Source organism: Lucilia sericata, unplaced genomic scaffold (assembly GCF_015586225.1).
Source record: "Lucilia sericata isolate MDLA Ls3-8-SP2 unplaced genomic scaffold, ASM1558622v1 Contig000029F_arrow, whole genome shotgun sequence".
NCBI classification, from domain to species: domain Eukaryota; kingdom Metazoa; phylum Arthropoda; class Insecta; order Diptera; family Calliphoridae; genus Lucilia; species Lucilia sericata.
The window spans coordinates 1038373-1058570 of NW_023994067.1; the positions used below are offsets into that span (position 1 = coordinate 1038373).

The 20198-nt window shown below is 28.3% G+C and overlaps 1 protein-coding gene across 7 annotated transcripts in view; it reads right to left on the reverse strand.

The window, feature by feature from the left end:
- The window catches only part of LOC119610880, a 227722-nt gene extending 207884 nt beyond the window's left edge, over positions 1-19838 (reverse strand). For all 7 annotated transcript variants that reach the window (XM_037966331.1, XM_037966323.1, XM_037966317.1 and 4 more), the window contains exon 1: positions 19412-19838. The gene's annotated coding sequence lies outside the window, so the exon portion shown is untranslated. The remainder of the gene's footprint in view (positions 1-19411) is intronic.
- Positions 19839-20198: the final 360 nt, after the last annotated feature.

Here is a 20198-nt window from a genome sequence, read left to right on the forward strand (position 1 = left end):
TAACTAACTAACTAACTAACTAACTAACTAACTAACTAACTAACTAACTAACTAACTAACTAACTAACTAACTAACTAACTACTAACTAACTAACTAACTAACTAACTAACTAACTAACTAACTACTAACTAACTAACTAACTAACTAACTAACTAACTAACTAACTAACTAACTAACTAACTAACTAACTAACTAACTAACTAACTAACTAACTAACTAACTATACTAACTAACTAACTAACTAACTAACTAACTAACTAACTACTAACTAACTAACTAACTAACTAACTAACTAACTAACTAACTAACTAACTAACTAACTAACTAACTAACTAACTACTAACTAACTACTAACTAACTAACTAACTAACTAACTAACTAACTAACTAACTAACTAACTAACTAACTAACTAACTAACTAACTAACTAACTAACTAACTACTAACTAACTAACTAACTAACTAACTAACTAACTAACTAACTAACTAACTAACTAACTAACTACTAACTAACTAACTAACTAACTACTAACTAACTAACTAACTAACTAACTAACTAACTAACTAACTAACTAACTAACTAACTAACTAACTAACTAACTAACTAACTAACTAACTAACTAACTAACTAACTAACTACTAACTAACTAACTAACTAACTAACTAACTAACTAACTAACTAACTAACTAACTGGGAAAAATCGTTCGTTGATTTGAAAATCCTTGGCCGAGTATGACTTGGGTCGTTCCTATCGTTCTTATCTATCTGTTGAAAATGCGAGAGGTCTGGCGTTTTGGGGGGCGGAAATTTTGTTTTTTTTCACTTATATTATTTTTTGCTTTTTCCTCATTTTTATATTTTGTATGAAAAATTTTCGGTTTTGGGAGGTAGAGTGGAAATTTCCTATCCCCCGTGGATCAGCGCCTGCGATAGGTGTATATCTATTTATGTGTTTAGGGACCATGCTGTTGTTTTTTCCACAGTTCGACTGTGGACGATTAAGCACCCAGCAAAACAAAAACTAGGTACATCCCATAAAATTACATACATTTATCACCACTTAAAATTAGCACTAATTTAGTTTTTTAATGACATCTAAATAGTCGATAATAATTAATTTTAATGATTAAAAAAATCTTTTTGGAGTTTTATGTTAAATTCGGTTGTTTAATTGCTTATTTATTTATGTTAATATTGTAAATATTATTTAGTTATAATCTATAGTTGACAATATCAGTAGTGATTTAAATTTAACAGTCCACTGTTGCTTAAAGTTACTGATACTGACATACATGTTAATGTATTTATTTTCCATTTTAGTATCTAAATAAGAATTCCTAGCTTTACACCTTCATACGACATTTATTCAAATAAGTAGTTTTTAAAGCTTCATTCAGCAAAATATTAAAAGAAATATTGTTGGGTTTTCTATAACATTTACTTTTTACAATCACTACAAAATCTTGAAATGGAAAATTTACAGTTATATACTCCACAAGTACCTTAAAAATGTTTTTATTATATTTAAAGAAATTGTTAGTGACCTCATTTTTATTTGCCAATACAATCTCAGACTATTTATTTGATGTTTATTCATTTCTTTGCTATTTTTTTCTCTGATTTTCGCAGCCATTATTTTTCGTTTTTAGTTACTTAAGAATTTGTTTTTTTTTTTTTTTCATTTCGAAGAGGTTCGCTTTTAGTATTTTTTTTGTTGCCCCAAACATGCAAAATAAACATTACATTTGATTTTTTTTTTGCTAGCTGAGTACAAAACAAAACATTTCTTTTCAAAAGCATTCATTTTTCTTGGCTTCTTATCTTTTTTCTAAACATTAAGGACGAAAGTAAAAAAGTAACATTTATATTGAATGTTTTTTTTTTTCTGGTTGCTCTCGCTCCTGTGCAAATTCACAAAAGATTTTACTGTATTCAAGTCTGTTTCGTTTTCTTTTTACTTTGCAATATTTGTGTATTTAGTAGATTTTACATTTTGTATGAATTGTAAAACCGGGTTACCTAAATTTTATTTTGATTCGCATATAAAAGAAGTAAATGAAATAAAATGTTAACAAGTTGTTTAACTTGAAAAGAAAAACTTCATTTCACTGGATTTTTTGTTTTGTTCTGTTTGTATCTTTTGCGTTTCTGCTACAGCCTTGAAATGGTTTCATCATGAATGAAATTGTATAGCTACACATATATGAATGTTTTTAAAAAATGTAGTATAATTTAAAGACTGTGCAATTTTTTAGGGAAATTTGACGAAAATATAAAATTTAATTCATGTATTTTTGATGAACGGAGAATATATTTAACAGTCGAGAAACAATGTTAAAGGTCGTTTTAGGGGTTGACTATATGTACGAAAATTATTATATAGTTGCTGGACAGCAGGATTTAAATAGATCTATTCCTCAATTTAAACGAAAGATGCATTGTAGAAAAAAAGTGGGTATAAAAAGTCAATAAACTAATTTTCTGAAATCAGCTTTATATCGGCGCTGGAAGAAAATGTGAATTTTATCGCGACATTTTCCATTTTAAGCGATTTGTGAACATTTTTATGAGGTCTAGGGACAAGTAAGGCCCGATCATTAAAAAATTCTTCATGATCATCAAAAGAATTATAAAACATAGTTGAGACGCTTTTTGTCGATTAACAATTATGAAATCAAAAGCCCTATTCGGGAGGTTCTGTTGTAGGGGGGTTAGGAGGAATAATAAAACGATTTCAACCATTTTCAATAGACTTCGTCGACGATAGAAAATCATATACCAAATTTCATTGAAATATCTTAAAAGTTCTAATCTGTAGTTTGATTACAAGGTTTTCACGGACGGACGGATGGCTAAATCGACTCAAAAAATTATTCTAACCCAATTGGTATACTTTAAAGTGTAGGACCAATATTATTGTGTGTTACAAACATCAGTACAGACCCAATATTCCATCCCTACAAAATTGATGTAGGATATAATAATCCTTTATAAGTCGAAAACATCAATATGTAGAAAATCTTATTCTACACAAAACTTGAAATAAAACTTTTTGATTTTTAGTTTAATGGTTAATGATTTCCTTCAAAATGGAATATTTCTACGAGGAAATATTTGCAAATGTCAATCAAAATAGCTAATACACCAAATAACTCATATAAAGAAATTTATAACACTTATATTTGTATTTAATTATACCTTACACCACTATAGTGGAGAGGGTATTATGTGTTTGTGCTGATGTTTGTAACACCCACAAATATTGATCATACACCATCTTAAAGTATACCAATCGGCTTAGAATCTTTCTGAGTCGACTAAGCTATGTCCGTCTGTGTGTCCATGTAAACCTTGTGCACACTCTACAGGTCGTAATTTTTAAGATAATTTGATGAAATTTGGCATGTACGCCTCTTTTGATCTAATAATTATGTGAATGTTCTAGTATCTCTATACAGATTTGCAAAACTTAGTTTTAAATAAGTCTAAATAATAATGCCGATTTTCGTAATGATCGGGCCTTATTTGACCATAAATAATTTGATAAAATTTAGTATTGGAAATAAATCAAATTTAATATTCGTGATTAGTGGAGGGTATCATATGGTCGGGCACGACCGACTATAGTTTATTACTTGTTTAAAATTGTGTTTGAGTCACATTATATAGATTTTTCTATAAAATATTTTTAATATCAAAACTTTACCATAACAAATTTTAATTCTACTAAAACGTGTGTTACATTAATTTAACTATTTGAAGCAAAATAATTTACCGAGTCATAAACATACATATTTGCGTAATAAATTTTCTTAATCAGGTTGAACGATCTGTTTAAATGTCTAATATCCTGTCATAAATTTTAAAACTATTAAAAATAAAATACATGATTTTTTTATTAAAATCTGCTTTTACAAATTAATAAATAAATAAAATATTATACACACATACTACATTTCTTTGCATGTATAAATTATAACTTTCTCCTACATTAATAAATGTCTTGTTTAAAGTTTATTTCCGTTATCCGGTTTTAATATCCCCAAATGATGTTACCAGTTTTATTAACGTTTCTCTTGTTTATTTGTTTTTTTTTAATTTTTATTTCAAGCTCAAACTCATACTGCTTTTGCCGGTTCAAAAAAAATCAAATGCATATTTACTAATTTTATGAGACTTTCTTTTTACAACATTTGCCAGAAAAAATCACAGATTTTGCTGGTGATTTTGCCTATACTGCTCCTGCTTTTAGACTTCAACATAAGTAACAGCCTGATTTCATAGTTGGTTTGAGTATTGCCTGCCATTAAATTATGTTTTCTTCAGATCAGTGTGGCAAATAGGAAGAATGTTTCGTTGATATAAAATCATGAAGAGAGATAGATACGTAACGTAAAAATTTGTCATTTGTATATCCCAGAGGATTTTATGTTATAAATACTCACGAAAATTTTTATTTATTTCCACCTGTTCAACAGATAAGCTAAACGACAACAAAAAAACAATAACAAAAATGTGCACTATGGGGTTCGAAAGTGAGACAAAATTTTTATACATATTACTTAATCAACAAACACATAATAAACAAGTAAAAGTGTTATTTTCGGCTGTGCCGAATCTTGTATACTCACCATCAAAATATTGCCGAAAAGTAGTGCTTGCTTATAAATAAACTTTGATATTTAAGAATCGATGCTTTTGTTATCATCAAAACAATTTTCTCATTCATTACATATATGTATAATTTTACCATCATACATATTATGTATATCGATAGGATCCTCCTAAAATTTGGTAGAGAAATTTGTAACAAATTTTGTCGCTGTACTTGTATTTTTAAGGTAGTATAAAGCGTTAAAGTTATTTTCTGAGAGGGACCTTATTAGGGGGGGGGGTGAGTTTTGGTCAATTATGGACCGATCCTCGTCAAATTTTCTAGAACGATTTTAGTAATGAGCGTTAAAGCCATTTGTGAAGGGGACCTTATATGGGGGGTAGGGTCAATTATGAACCGATCCTTATAAAATTTCACAAAGCGATTTAGGTTCCTATAAAATATGTTCATGTTGAATTTCATCGCTATAGTAATTTTCTGAAGGGGACCTTATATGGGGGATAGGGTGAATTATGGACCGATCCTTATAAAATTTTGCTATGATATTAAGGTTCCTATAAAATATGTTCATGTCAAATTTCATCGGTATGGATGCTTCTTTTAGACAATTATGAACCTTAAAGCCATTTTCCGAAGGGGATCTTATATGGGGGTAGGGTCAATTATGGACCGATCTTCGTAAAATTTTACAAAGCGATTTAGGTTTCCATAAAATAGGTTCATGTCGATTTTCATCGCTATAGATGCTTCTCTTAAACATTTATGAGCGTTAAAGTCATTTTCTGAAAGGGATCTTATATGGGGGTTAAGGTCAATTATGGACCGATCCTTATAAAAATTTACAAAGCGGTTTAGGTTTCCATAAAATAGGTTCATGTCGAATTTCATTGCTATAGATGCTTCTTTTAGAGAGTTATGAGCGTTAAAGTCATTTTCTGAAGGGGGCCTTATATGGGGGATAGGGTAAATTATGAACCGATCCTTATAAAATTTTACAATGATATCAAGGTTCCTATAAAATATATTTTGCAAAGCGATTTAGGTTCCTAGAAAATATATTTATGTCTAATTTCATCGCTATAGATGCTTATTTTAGTCAGTTATAAGCGTTAAAGTCATTTTCTGAAGGGGAGCTTATATGGGGGATAGGGTCAATTATGGACCGATCCTTATAAAATTTTACAATGATATTAAGGTTCCTATAAAATATGTTTATGTCGAATTTCATCGCTATAGCTGCTTCTTTTGGACAGTTATGAGCGTTAAAGTCATTTTCTGAAGGGGACCTTATATGGGGGCTAGGCGAAATCGTGGGCCGATATTTCCCATTTTCAATACCAAACGAACTGCATCAACTAAAAGTATTTGTGCAAAATTTCAGCTCTCTAGCTACTTCCGTTTGGGCTCTATCGTGTTTTCAACAGACAGACAGACGGACAGACGGACGGACATGGCTAGATCGTCTTAGAATCTAATAAGGACCCAGAATATATATACTTTTATGGGTCTTAGACGAATATTTCAATGTGTTACAAACGGAATGACAAAAACAATATACCCCCCATCTTTTTTGATGGTGGGTATAAAAATTATTTGTCTTTAAAAATCAAAATTAAATAAATAAAAAAGTAAGAAATTACAGTCGGGCGAGGCCGACCATATAATACCCTACACCTGTTACAAAAATAAAATGTGATTTAGTTTTCATTATAAAGCATTTAAGTTGAATTGTACCTTGCCTCCGAAAAACTTAAGCCATTTATTGTTGAATAAATTTGTGGACATTTTAGTCAAATTTTGAAGGGGCTTTGTATAGGGGCTATGGTCAAATAAGACCCTATAACTATAAAATTCATGAGGGTTATCAAGGCTAGTATAGAACATAGTTTTGCAGCTTTTTTCGAGAGTATATAATACAGTATATAATACATAATTATAAACTTAAGAGCACTATTCGGCGGGTTCAGTTGTATGGAGGGTAGGTGAAATGATGGACCGATGTCCATTAGAAGATCATGTGCCAAATTTCATTGAATTATTGCGAACAAAATATCATGTATCAAATTTCATTGAATTATATTCAAAATTGCGACCTGTAGTTTGATTACAAGGTTTATATGGTCGGATGGACAGATGGACGGACATAGCTAAATCCACTCAGAAAATGATTCTATACTTTAAAATGATTGGTATATGATGGGTATAGGACCAATGTTATTGTGCGTTACAAATATAAGCACAAACCCAATATAGCCTCCCTACGAAAGTGGTGGGTATAAAAATAATAAGTGCACTCCCAAGGAAAATTTTATTAGTTTTACAAATAGTTCCATAGTACATAATTATATTATGTATTATTTCTAGTTTGGCATTATGAAAGCAACAAGTTCATTAAACAATGATTTTTGTTAAAATTTCTCACCTTCAAATTAGGAAAGCTTTATACAGTATACAGAGTTCTAGGACTAGTGTTTTCAAGTGATTTTGCTTGAAAGTGGTGTAGGGTATAAAAATAATAAGTGCACTCCCAAGGAAAATTTTATTAGTTTTACAAATAGTTCCATAGTACATAATTATATTATGTATTATTTCTAGTTTGGCATTATGAAAGCAACAAGTTCATTAAACAATGATTTTTGTTAAAATTTCTCACCTTCAAATTAGGAAAGCTTTATGCAGTATACAGAGTTCTAGGACTAGTGTTTTCAAGTGATTTTGTTTGAAATTATACAAAATATAACAAACGGTTGTTAATCTGTTTTAATCTATTTGTCTATTTTGATAATATAGATTTAATTTCTAAAACTAGTTAATAAAGTAAATTACTAAATTTTTAATTTACCTCTTTGTAACAATTATTCTATTTTCCGCCCCATTGTGTCAATGTAAACATTAACCAAACAAAAATTCTCTTCATCACTTTCATGTTGTTGACGTTTCGAACATAGACAGAGTAACTTTTTATTTTTTAAATCTTGGTTTTTATTACCATTTTTCCAAGTTTTATTTATTTTTTTTTTTTTTCGCCATCAGTAAATGTTGTTCGTTTGCATGTTGCAAAAATTTACATAAATTAATTTGATTTGTGTCTGTCACTTGAAAGTTTTATCACTTTTTTTTCGTTCTTCCCCTTCATTGTTGCATACTTTTCCCATTCGTCCTCTTTCCTTTACCTTGATTTTGTTTTTTTTTTTTTTTTTGGTTTCATGAATAAATGAAAGTTGTGAAAAAAAAAAAAAGAAAATCATTTGTATTTTATTCTTCTGCTGTTTTTCTATATAGAAATTATGTTGACATATTGAAGGTGCTAAAGTTGTAAAATTTTATTCTTTTAGGGGATTTTAGCTTTAGATACAACAAAATACGTTTATTATCATCGCTTCCACGACTCGACTGATGATGAAGAAAATTGTAAAAGAGGAAAATAATATATATAATACTTGCTTAAGTAATATAATTTGTTAAAATATTTATGAAAAATGTTTCAAGTTTTCCTTTTTCCTACACTTGTTTATTTCTCGTTGATGCTGTTGTTCTTTTTTGTTTGGTTTTGGGTTTTTTATTTTTTTTTTTCCTTACAAGAATGATAAATTTTCCAGGTAATTTTATGATGTAATTTTTTAAGGAAATAAAAAATTACACACGAACTTGAAAGATTTAAAATAAATGATTAAATTACACTTTATTAGGGGGCTGTAAAAAATAAATAAGCATATGATGTTGTTTTTGCGCGATATGAATATGACAAGCGTATTTTTTGTTTTATAAATAAGTGACACTTTTTAATTGAATTTTAAATGTTTCATTAGGAGAGTAAGATAATAAACTAAATCATGTTTTTAAATTATTTGATTAATGTTTTTGATGTTGGTTATAAAATTACTGAGAAATTGTGTGAAAGTACATCTTCAAGTTTTTATGCATTTGATATTTGCAATAAAAACATTTTCAATAAATGAAAATATTAGACTCAATTCGAAAAGTGTATATATTTTTTCAAAACTTTTAACGTTTTATTTAACAACTACATATATTCATACATTTGTAGCTTTTGTTATAAATCAAAACTTTTCTAAAATTTTCCTCACATCTTTGCCGATGTCCTTGCCATCTACTTAGTAGTTACATATAAGCTTTAAAACTTTTATTTTACAAATACTACAATAGAAATTATACTAAATTAAAAAAAATTAAAAATTAAAAAACAAAAACGAAAACAAAAACAAAAAGGATTTACATAAATATTTGCTGTTGTCATGTTTCTATTTTCATTTTAATTATTTAAGTTGTTGCTTCTTAATGATGTACGTTTTCATAATTGTTAAAGACTAAAACACATGTATTATGCGCAATACATCAGAAAATATAAACAAACTATTAAAATATGTTAACAACAACAACTATATTAATAAGTTTGTGTATGTGTAAAAGTTATGTAAATCATATTGAAATGTCTAAATATTTTCATAATTTGTGACACCTGACATTTACATAAAATACTAATGTTCTTATAACAATAATATTAGTTGTGTTTTGTTTCTAATTTTCAAATGTAATTTAATAAAAATGTTAAATTCCGAAAAAAGTTACTAGTTGGTTTTTAAAAATATATAAGGTAGTTTCAGTAAAATTGCTCCTTATTTAAAATAAAAAATAGAAATATGAATAAATATTTGTAAAATAAAAAATAAAATTACAGTGTTTTAAAAGGTTATAGAGAATTTAAATAAAATAATAATTATATCATACACCAGTGGGGTATAATTAAAGTATACATTAAAGTATACCAATCGACTCATAATCACGTTCTAAGTAGATTATGGAATGGTAATCTGTCCGTCCGTCAGTACAAATAATTATTTGTATCAAAATTCATCACTGTACTTGTATCTTTAATACAGTCATGAGGTTTAAAGTAATTTTCTGAAGGAAACCGATAATCGGGGGTTGGATCAGTTATCGAACGATGCTCATCAAATTCAGTTGAAAAATATCAATAACTTTTGATCTTCATAAATTATGTTTCGTAAAGAAGTTGTTTATTTCGAATTTTATCGCCTAACTCGTATTTTTAAGTAACTTATGAGAGTCAATGTAATTTTCTGAAGTGGTCATTTATCGATTCATCAAAGGAAGATTTCAGTTCCCATAAAACTTGTTTATGTTGAATTTCATACATCTACTGGTATTTTAATCGCAGTTTTGAGACAATAATGAGCGCTAAAGTCATTTTCTAAAGGGGACTTATATGGGAGTAGGGTCTATTATAAACCGATACTCGTAAATATCTGAAGATGACATTTTAGCTCATACAAAATTTGTTTACGTGAAATTTCATCGTATTTGAGCGTTACAGCCAGTAATGAGCGTTACAGTTATTTTCTGCAGGGGACCTTATATAGGGATGAGGTCAATTATAGACCGATACCCATAAAATTTGATAAAGAGTTTTTGTCTCGCACAAAATTTGTTTGTGTAGAATTTCTCTGCTGCAATCGGATTTTTGAGTCAGTAATTAAGGTTTAATTCACTTTCTGAAGGGGACCTTATAGGGAGAGGGGGTATAGGGTCAATTATAGACTGATCCTCATAAAATTTAGTAGAGAGGTTTTGGCTCATACTTCTTATGTCGAATTTCATCGATGTACTCGCAGTTTTAAGCTAGTAATGAGCGTTAAATTCATTTTCATAAGGGGACCTTATATGGGGAGTACTCGCATTTTTGAGTAAGTAATGAGCGTTAAAGTAATTTTCTAAAGGTGGATAGGGTCAATTAAGAACTCATCCTCACAAAATTTAAGAAAATGACTTTAGTTCCTATAAAACTTTTTTATGTTGCATTTCATTGCTATATATGCTTCTTAAGATCAGTTATGATTATTAAAGTCATTTTCTGAAGGGGAAGTATCTGTGCAAAATTTGAGCTCGCTAGCTACTACCGTTTGGACTTTATCGTGTTTTCAGCAGACAGAAAATAGACGGGCATGGTGAGATCGTCTTAGAATCTAATAAGGACCCAGAATATAAATACTTTTATGGGTGTTAGACGAATAATACGATGTGTTACAAATGGAATGACAAGAATAATATACCCCCCATCCTTTTTGATGGTGGGTAAAAAATATCTTCAGCATTGAAAAAATAAAATTATTTTCGCTTCTTCGGAAATCATTAAACATCACTTCCCCAGAAGGTAAAAAAATTCACTAATTTCTACTTTTGAAGTGGTGATATATATTATTCTTTTAGAAGTACTTCGCTTTATTTTTGCTGGGTAGTTATATCAAAATGTTGTAGTATCTCTATAAAAATCGGAACAACTTCGTTTTGCATTAGTCTAAATGTTACTTCCGATAATAATAGGTCCTCATTACCCTTGTCCCGTATATTTTTGTTAAAAATATTCCATATTTTTTACATACTACTAAGGTATCATATGGTCGGCTATGTTCGACTCTACATTCTTTCTTATTTTTTCATTAAAATGAAAAACCTAATCAGGTAAACATTGTTTAGTTGCTAACTTTGAACGTTCACAGTCAAAGATAGCAACAAAACACAGCTATTATTAACAACAAAAACAATAACATTTTAAATTAATATTACAACTTTTTATTTATTCATTATTTTAACAATGTATGTAACATCACTTGTAATTAAATAGTTATGATACATATACCTAAAAGGATTCACGAGTTTGTGTGGAAACATATTTAAGTTTTCAATAGTTTGAAATTTTAATTAGTTTAGCAACACTATAAAAATTATATAACAATAACAATTTTAACACTAACAAATTTCCAGTAAATGTACATGTATTTAAATACATACCCTCATACGTAAGGCCATACGCAGTAAATTTAAACACAAGTGAGTGTCGTATACTCCTACGTATAAGTAATATTACGTATACTCTACATATTTAATTGTTTGAAATTACGTGTATCGGCTTATTAAATATTCAGACAGGCAGATACACGCACACATCACTCATACGTCTCATATGTCAGAGATATTTATGTATGTGTGTGTGATTTTGAAAATATTCCATACAACTTTTTGATATTTTTTTGGCATTTTTGAGGGTGTTTTTAAAAAAAATATTTAAAATAATATAATTATTATTTTGAAGATTGCTTTGGCAGTGATTATAAAAATGATCTAAGTAAATGACATGTTATAACATATACCATATATGTATGTATGTACATTACTGTCGAATAGCAAAGCTTTGAAATTTTGTTTTGAGAGGTGCTTTAAATGGCGTATCAGGTTATTTTCCAAGCACATTTTAGATTCTATAAAACTTGTTTATGTAGAGTTTCGTTGTTTTACAGGCATTTTGATGCAAATTTGATGGAAAGGGCCTTATATGTATATAAAACTAGACAAAAAACATTTTCGTTCCTATAAAACTTGTTTATGTAGAATTTTATTGTTATACATGCTTTTTAAGCCAGTTTTCTGCACTATAGTCATTTTCTGAAGAGGATCTTATATGGGGCCAATAATGCTCTTTTTCGAAACCATACAAACTGCAGCAACTGGCAATATTTGTGTTTAGACCATACTGTTTTCAAAAAACAGACGGACAGACATAGTTAGATCATCTTAAAGTCTTAAACAAGGACCCAGAATATATATACTTTTATGGATCTTTGATCAACATTTCGATGTGTTACAAACAGAACGAAGGAATGATGGTAGGTACAAAAATAGTTTAAACATTTTTTGCATTTTTAGTTATACATACTTATAATTTAACATATAAATTTCAAAAAAATAGCGTTTTTTTCACATCGTCTGCTCTTAAGAAGTAACTAAACGATGTGATCGGAAAATTTAAAGAATATTCATACCCTATAGATTATAACGAAGTGGATTTGGTATATGAGAAATCCGGCGTTTTTGGTGTATTAGGTACTATTAAATTTTTCCCTTATTCTTATGAAATTACTATATTGAAAAAAAAAAATAATCTGTTTTAGAACATGTTGTTGCTTAATGTCCTTAGGAAAATATTTAGTAAACTTAAAAATATAAGCATAATACTTTAAAAATGTCCATTAGATAAAACGTGTTCTATGGTCTTATGGCAACTTGATTTTGTTTTGTTTTTCTCAGACGTCTTTTCTAAATTTTTAAGTAAAACCATGGATATCAATTTTTGCAGAAATATGTCATTCAATGGCATTTTGCTTAAGGCCAACAATGTTTTCCTAAAAAGTATCAATATGACTGCTAATAAAAGTTGTGAATGAAAAGTGTGGGAAGAAAAATAGATTTTCTGGTATTTTTGTAATAAGAAAACAATTTTAAAGCAACGAATGGTATTTTTAGAAGCCAGTAGAAAGGCGGACAGAAACAATGTAAGGGTCAGTATAAAAGGATTTGAAAAATTAATGTAAATTGTTAAAAAAATGTATGTTAAAATGTTAACATTAGCTTCATCCCAGCAAAGACTCTGTAATGACTTATACCTACATAGCCGCTTTCTTCTCAATGACTAATACATACCGTGCCTGCGTTAGCTTCTACAACTACACCTTGTTATTAAACAAAATCATGATAGATTGAAAATTAGTTAAATAATAATTTATTAGAACAATGACCTTTAAAACCTGTTTAACTATGTAAAATATATGAGATAATTGAAAGAAGTTCGATATAGAATATTACATATTTATATAAACTTTTTAGGTTTATGGTTGAAAAATATCCTAAATGGAACAGAATTTTACGTGTTTGCTTCAAAATTGTACTTAGCACCAGAAAAGTTTTGTTTTGTTTTTATTTCTAAAATATTTGAGTCTATCCCTTTCATACCTATACCTTAATTACATGTAAAATCATCAAAATTATCAGAATTCGAAAAATATATATGTATTTATTTGGCATAAAATACACCAATACAAGGACATCGCATAATTGTGTGGTCTAGGTCATAAGATATAAACAAATCAAACATCTTTTAAACCATTTTTGTTACATAAATTAACTTAAAGGACATGTTTTTGGCATAACATCATATAAGTAATATTGAATAATAATCAAGGCGACAAAACCTAATGTTATCTGGTGCGTTATTGGGGCGATATTTAGTAACATAAAATTTGCAGATAGTTTAAATTTTTCATATTTTGATCCTTCCGCCTTATAAAAAGTAACTTTTAGTTCAAATCTTTTAAAATAAACATGATTGTCCAATCTTAAAAAGTTACAGCTCCTTTAAACATTTCAAAGTCCACTATAATACTTTGGAAAAATGGCATACAAGATTTCTTAGGGTATTGGATCTTATTCATTTTGCGTGTATATCATATCCATTGATAAGAGCAAAAGGAATTTGGCACGGAAAATAGTGCTTTATATGGTAGATTAATTCGATCTCTAAAACATTTTGACAAAGTAACAATGTACACTATTTTAAACGCACATCTTTAGAATATTTTTATATCTGCTGATATGTATCGAACTTCCTAAAGTATTTTGTAAAATACTCTAAAAATTATTCTATGTATTAAAATAGATTATATTTTAGTCTATTTTAGAAGATCGTCATAATGTCTATCTAGAAATTAGATTAGATTTAAGTATTCGCTGTACTTAATTTAGACAACCGGAAGTAATAGGAAGTTCTGTATCCTAAAAGGATAAATTTTTCCATAAATTTGACTTAGTGTTTTAAACTGTCTTATCGATGGTGATTAATCAAAAAAATATAAATAAATAGGACTCTAAATAGGACATGTTATCATCATCATCTTCATTGAGGTCTAAAGCAGTTAATAATGAAACTGATAAAGTGTGGTATCAGTATCACCTTAGGAGTCAGCACTAGATTAGTTTAGAATGCTTAAAAATGTTTCAACATTATAATTGTTATTCAAAATGGAAAACTATATTGAGCCTGATCAACACAATTGTAATATCTTTATTTCCTTCCATTCTATTTAATAGTATCTTTGAAGAATATTAACTTGAAAAAACATAATTATCGCATTATATAAACATAAAGCTGTCATCAGTAAAATTTTAAGTTTTTTTCTTAATAATTTGAAAAAAATGCTCACAATGTAGTCTATACTTCTCTTTTATTTGTTTTTAGAGAGAAAACAGTTACTCACAGTCAATGCTTACAGGTTAACATTTCTTTCATGTAATTTTCACTAAAAAAAGACAGATCTTTCAATTGATAAAGCTGGGTCTTAAAGGTCTTTAGATGTCCGTCGGCGAGCTGAATGGCTTTCAAAAATGGATCTTTTTATATATTTTTGTTTAGTTTCATAAAAATATTACAATATGTGGTATGATTTCAAAACTCTTCGAAATCCGCAACTTATGATAAACAAAACTTGCAAAAACCTGCTTTAAATAATATTATTTTAATTTAATAACTTTCAATTTTATGTTCTGTGGGTTATTTTTGTATAAAGAAAAACCCACTATCTAACATACACTAATGTCCGAAAAAAAACACCAAAATGTTTTATAAAAATTTCCGCGTTAAAGAAATTTTATAATTCATTTTTGTTTTAAGTTTTATAACTTAATACAATAAATGTTTTTCCTTTAATATGATTTAAATAAGTAGAAGCAAATTCATACTAAATTTTAATTAGCTAAAAATAGCAACTTCTTAACAAACATTTGTAAAATTAATTTTTAACACAATAATTCATGGCATATCTAGGAGCCATAAAATCCATCAAGCACATTTCTTGATCTTTGTGAATATTGTTCCACGTGTATTTTATGCGATCAAAGATATTGTGTGTGTTAGTTTCTCTGTCTCTACATGTGAATTAAATTTACATTGTACATACTTATATTCATACTGAGCGTATGATTTATATATATTTAAGAGTAGAAATAAATATTACACATACGTATGCTGATGCCAGTGAGCGCGCTATATAACATATTTAGTAAATTAAAACAAGTAGGAAAGTATAGTCGAGCATGGCCGACCATATAACACCCTACACCAAGAGTATATTTTAAAAATTTTTATTTTTCACAAAGAAACTTCTATGTTGAATTTTACCTTAATTTCAAAGTATTTAAGCAATTTATTAATAAAAACCAAATTTTCTAAATGAGGCTTTATATAGGAGTATAGGTCAAACATGGGCCGATCCTCATTAAATGTGGGAAAAGGATATATTTTTAAATAATAGTTAATTATGTTGAGTTTCATTGCGATACAAATGGTTACAAGTCAATTTTAGACGTTTAAGAAATTTTTTGAAGGGGGGTTGTATGAGGGCTAGGGTCAAATAAGGGGCGTTCATTACGAAAACCTGCAGTGTCATTTATACTTATATAAAACTTATTTGAGCCAATTTTTAGAGAGATAATAGTATATTTGACGTAATTATGGCATAAAAAGCCCAAATCGGGAGGTACGGTTGTATGGGGGCTAGGTGAAATAAAGAACCGATTTCAACCATTTTCAATAGGCTTCGTCCTTGTGCCAAAAATATGCTTGGACCAAATTTTATCAAATTATCTTGAAAATTGCGGCCTGTACCTTGCGCGCAAGGTTTACATGGACAGCCAGCCAGCCAGCCGGACAGACGGATGGACGGACATGTCTTAATCGACTCAAAATGTGATTCTGAGTCGAACGGTATACTTAAAGGTGGGTGTATTTTTGTGTGTTACAAACATCAGCACAAACGTATAATACCCTCCCCACTATAGTGAGTCGATTAAGACATGTCCGTCCATCCGTCTGTCCGGCTGGCTGGCTGGCTGTCCATGTAAACCTTGCGCGCAAGGTACAGGCCGCAATTTTCAAGATAATTTGATAAAATTTGGTCCAAGCATATTTTTGGCACAAGGACGAAGCCTATTGAAAATGGTTGAAATCGGTTCTTTATTTCACCTAGCCCCCATACAACCGTACCTCCCGATTTGGGCTTTTTATGCCATAATTACGTCAAATATACTATTATCTCTCTAAAAATTGGCTCAAATAAGTTTTATATAAGTATAAATGACACTGCAGGTTTTCGTAATGAACGCCCCTTATTTGACCCTAGCCCTCATACAACCCCCCTTCAAAAAATTTCTTAAACGTCTAAAATTGACTTGTAACCATTTGTATCGCAATGAAACTCAACATAATTAACTATTATTTAAAAATATATCCTTTTCCCACATTTAATGAGGATCGGCCCATGTTTGACCTATACTCCTATATAAAGCCTCATTTAGAAAATTTGGTTTTTATTAATAAATTGCTTAAATACTTTGAAATTAAGGTAAAATTCAACATAGAAGTTTCTTTGTGAAAAATAAAAATTTTTAAAATATACTCTTGGTGTAGGGTGTTATATGGTCGGCCATGCTCGACTATACTTTCCTACTTGTTTTAATTTACTAAATATGTTATATAGCGCGCTCACTGGCATCAGCATACGTATGTGTAATATTTATTTCTACTCTTAAATATATATAAATCATACGCTCAGTATGAATATAAGTATGTACAATGTAAATTTAATTCACATGTAGAGACAGAGAAACTAACACACACAATATCTTTGATCGCATAAAATACACGTGGAACAATATTCACAAAGATCAAGAAATGTGCTTGATGGATTTTATGGCTCCTAGATATGCCATGAATTATTGTGTTAAAAATTAATTTTACAAATGTTTGTTAAGAAGTTGCTATTTTTAGCTAATTAAAATTTAGTATGAATTTGCTTCTACTTATTTAAATCATATTAAAGGAAAAACATTTATTGTATTAAGTTATAAAACTTAAAACAAAAATGAATTATAAATATTATAAATTATATATATATATATATATATATATATATATATATATATATATATATATATATATATATATATATAAAAGATATAACTAATTTTTGCAAAATTGTTGGCATACTACCTCATGATGGCTAGAAGTATAAGTAATGAAAATATTTGTCATTTGTAATCAGAAATATAAAGCACCAACACGAATTTCCAAAAAATAATTTTAATAAACAGGCGGTTAGACATTTGGTGCGTGAACTTCTTTAACAACTCCAAAAAATTTATTTTTTAATGTATGAATCAGAGTGATTTTCGGAACTTGGTGAAATTATGGACTAAAAAGAGTCAATAATTATTTAAAATAAATGATTTTTGTTGAAAACTATGATATTTAATTAGAATTTTCATTTATTTTCCTAACTGGTTTATCATGAATCTCTCCAATATACTGTTATTATTGGGACTGTTATGACCGTAAATGTAATTTGGATGTGACTTTATATAGGGGGTAGGGTCAATTATAGATCGAAGTGGATATATATTGGAAGTGAGATTTTGGCACTTATAAAACTCGTTATTTTCTTATAAAACTTGTTCACGCCACTATAGTGCTATTATTAAGCTAGTTATGAGCATTGTCAATTGGGATCTCAATTAAGGGCCAAAAATTCACTATTAATTTCATGAAAAATTCAATATTAATTCCATGTACTCGATGAGCTATAGTCCAATGTCTGTGTATCCATAATTTCAGATAGAGTCACAATTGGAGAAATTGGTACGTACAATCCATATCTGAAATATTTTCACCAATATCATTAAAATTATAAAGATCTTGTACCCATTTTTCAATTGTCAAAACAAAAAGTAGAAATACTATACATTCATACATTAATATTGTAAACAAAATGAAGCTGGCTAATTGAGCTAATTGAAGCCGTAGTCTAATTCTTTTTCAATTTTTTTTTTTTGTACAGCTCTTCTTTACTTTCGGATAGACGGACATTGCACTATGGAGCAAAACTCAATGCTGAAATAAATTGCGTAACTAAAATTTTGTATCTAAGATAAGAAAGAAAAAGTGTATTTAAATATCATTTAAATGAAGAAATAATACACTATAGCCCAACAACAGCTAGCTGCTTTAAAATAATGTTTCATCAAAATGTAGAAAATTTTATTCATTATAGAAATTATAGAACGAGTATGACGCATAATAAACGAGATATTGCAAAAAATATATATTTGTAATCTAACTGATCATGCTTAAATTTCCTGGACTATAAGGCTTGGATCAAAAATTTTAAATTATTTTTATTTTTAATTTACAAAACATTTGAATTGTTATTTTACTTAAAAATAAAATAAGTGGAAAAATTTACGATTAAATGTTTAAACCGTAGGTGATCAAAATTCTTATATTTGTAATTTTGTATATTTCATAAATCTAAACATCTGGCTGCACTACCCCATGTGTTTTTTATAATGAATTAGAACAAAATATAAATCCACAGTCACATACTAAATAAAGGTTATTTTAATTACTTTCTATATACGAGACAGTATTGTATATATGTATATAATACCTAAATACAAACATGTTACAATTTATGTATAAACATTAGACTGACTCCCAGAAAAACGTATTTATTACTCATCTAGAATTGAATTTTCGTTTCTGTTAATAACTTGTTCAAACTAATTTAGATCTAGTGTATTTTTTTTTTTTAATATCGTTTTTTTTTATTATTTGTGTATAAATTTTGTTGTCCAGCAATATATAATAAACAAATTAAAACCTTCAAAAAATAGATCTGCTCTTGAATAGTTAGCACAAAACTTAAATTATTTAGAAAAACATCCTAAAACAAAGATATATTCATAGAACGATAAGGAAATCTCGTTTTTTTTTTTTTTTTTGAAGTTAGCCAGTCTAATAAACTTATATTCATACATACCTACTTTTTCTGTAAAAAATATATTATAAATATTATAGAAACTTGAAAACATACCAAGAAGAAAATTAAAGATATGTGTACCCGCTGTGAATGCCAAAAAGGATTTATCTAAACAAAGACACGAAACACTAGTATATAAAACACTTTATACGCATACATATGGATATTCTACATTCATGTACATACTTATATGTATATACATTTGTATAATTTATGTATATGTGCTATTTAGTTGTTAGTTGTTTTTTTTTTTTTTTAAACTGAATTATTTATATTTAATAATTAATTTTAATACAATTCTAAATAATATTATTACACTTATTTCATATTAATTTATTTTATTATTGAAATTACAATTTCATTAAACTTTTTCATAAATTTATGTACATGTAATTTAGCGGTTTATTACATTTATTTACGCCATTATTTCGACATGGTCATTGAGCTCGTATTTTTAATATTGTACCGTTTTAACCGACCAGCAAAACGCATCTACTAAATGTTTGCAAACTGAAAATGTTGTTTACGAATTGCACCTCAAAAAAAAAAAAAAAAAAAAAAATACCTACATATCACTCACATAAAATCCTTTCTAGCAACATGCACACATACAATTCGAAGTTAAAAACTTCGTTTTACACACAAAAATTGTTATAAAACCAAATAATTGTGGAAGAAAATCAAATGCCATATTACATTAAAAATGACAGTATTTAAGAACGAGCATAACACACCTAAAAATGAGAGAAATAAATACTAATTTGAGAGCATTTTCGAAAGAAGCTGTATAGACATTTCGTTAATAGGAGCTCTCTTATGAGCATAAAAAGTTACGTTATTC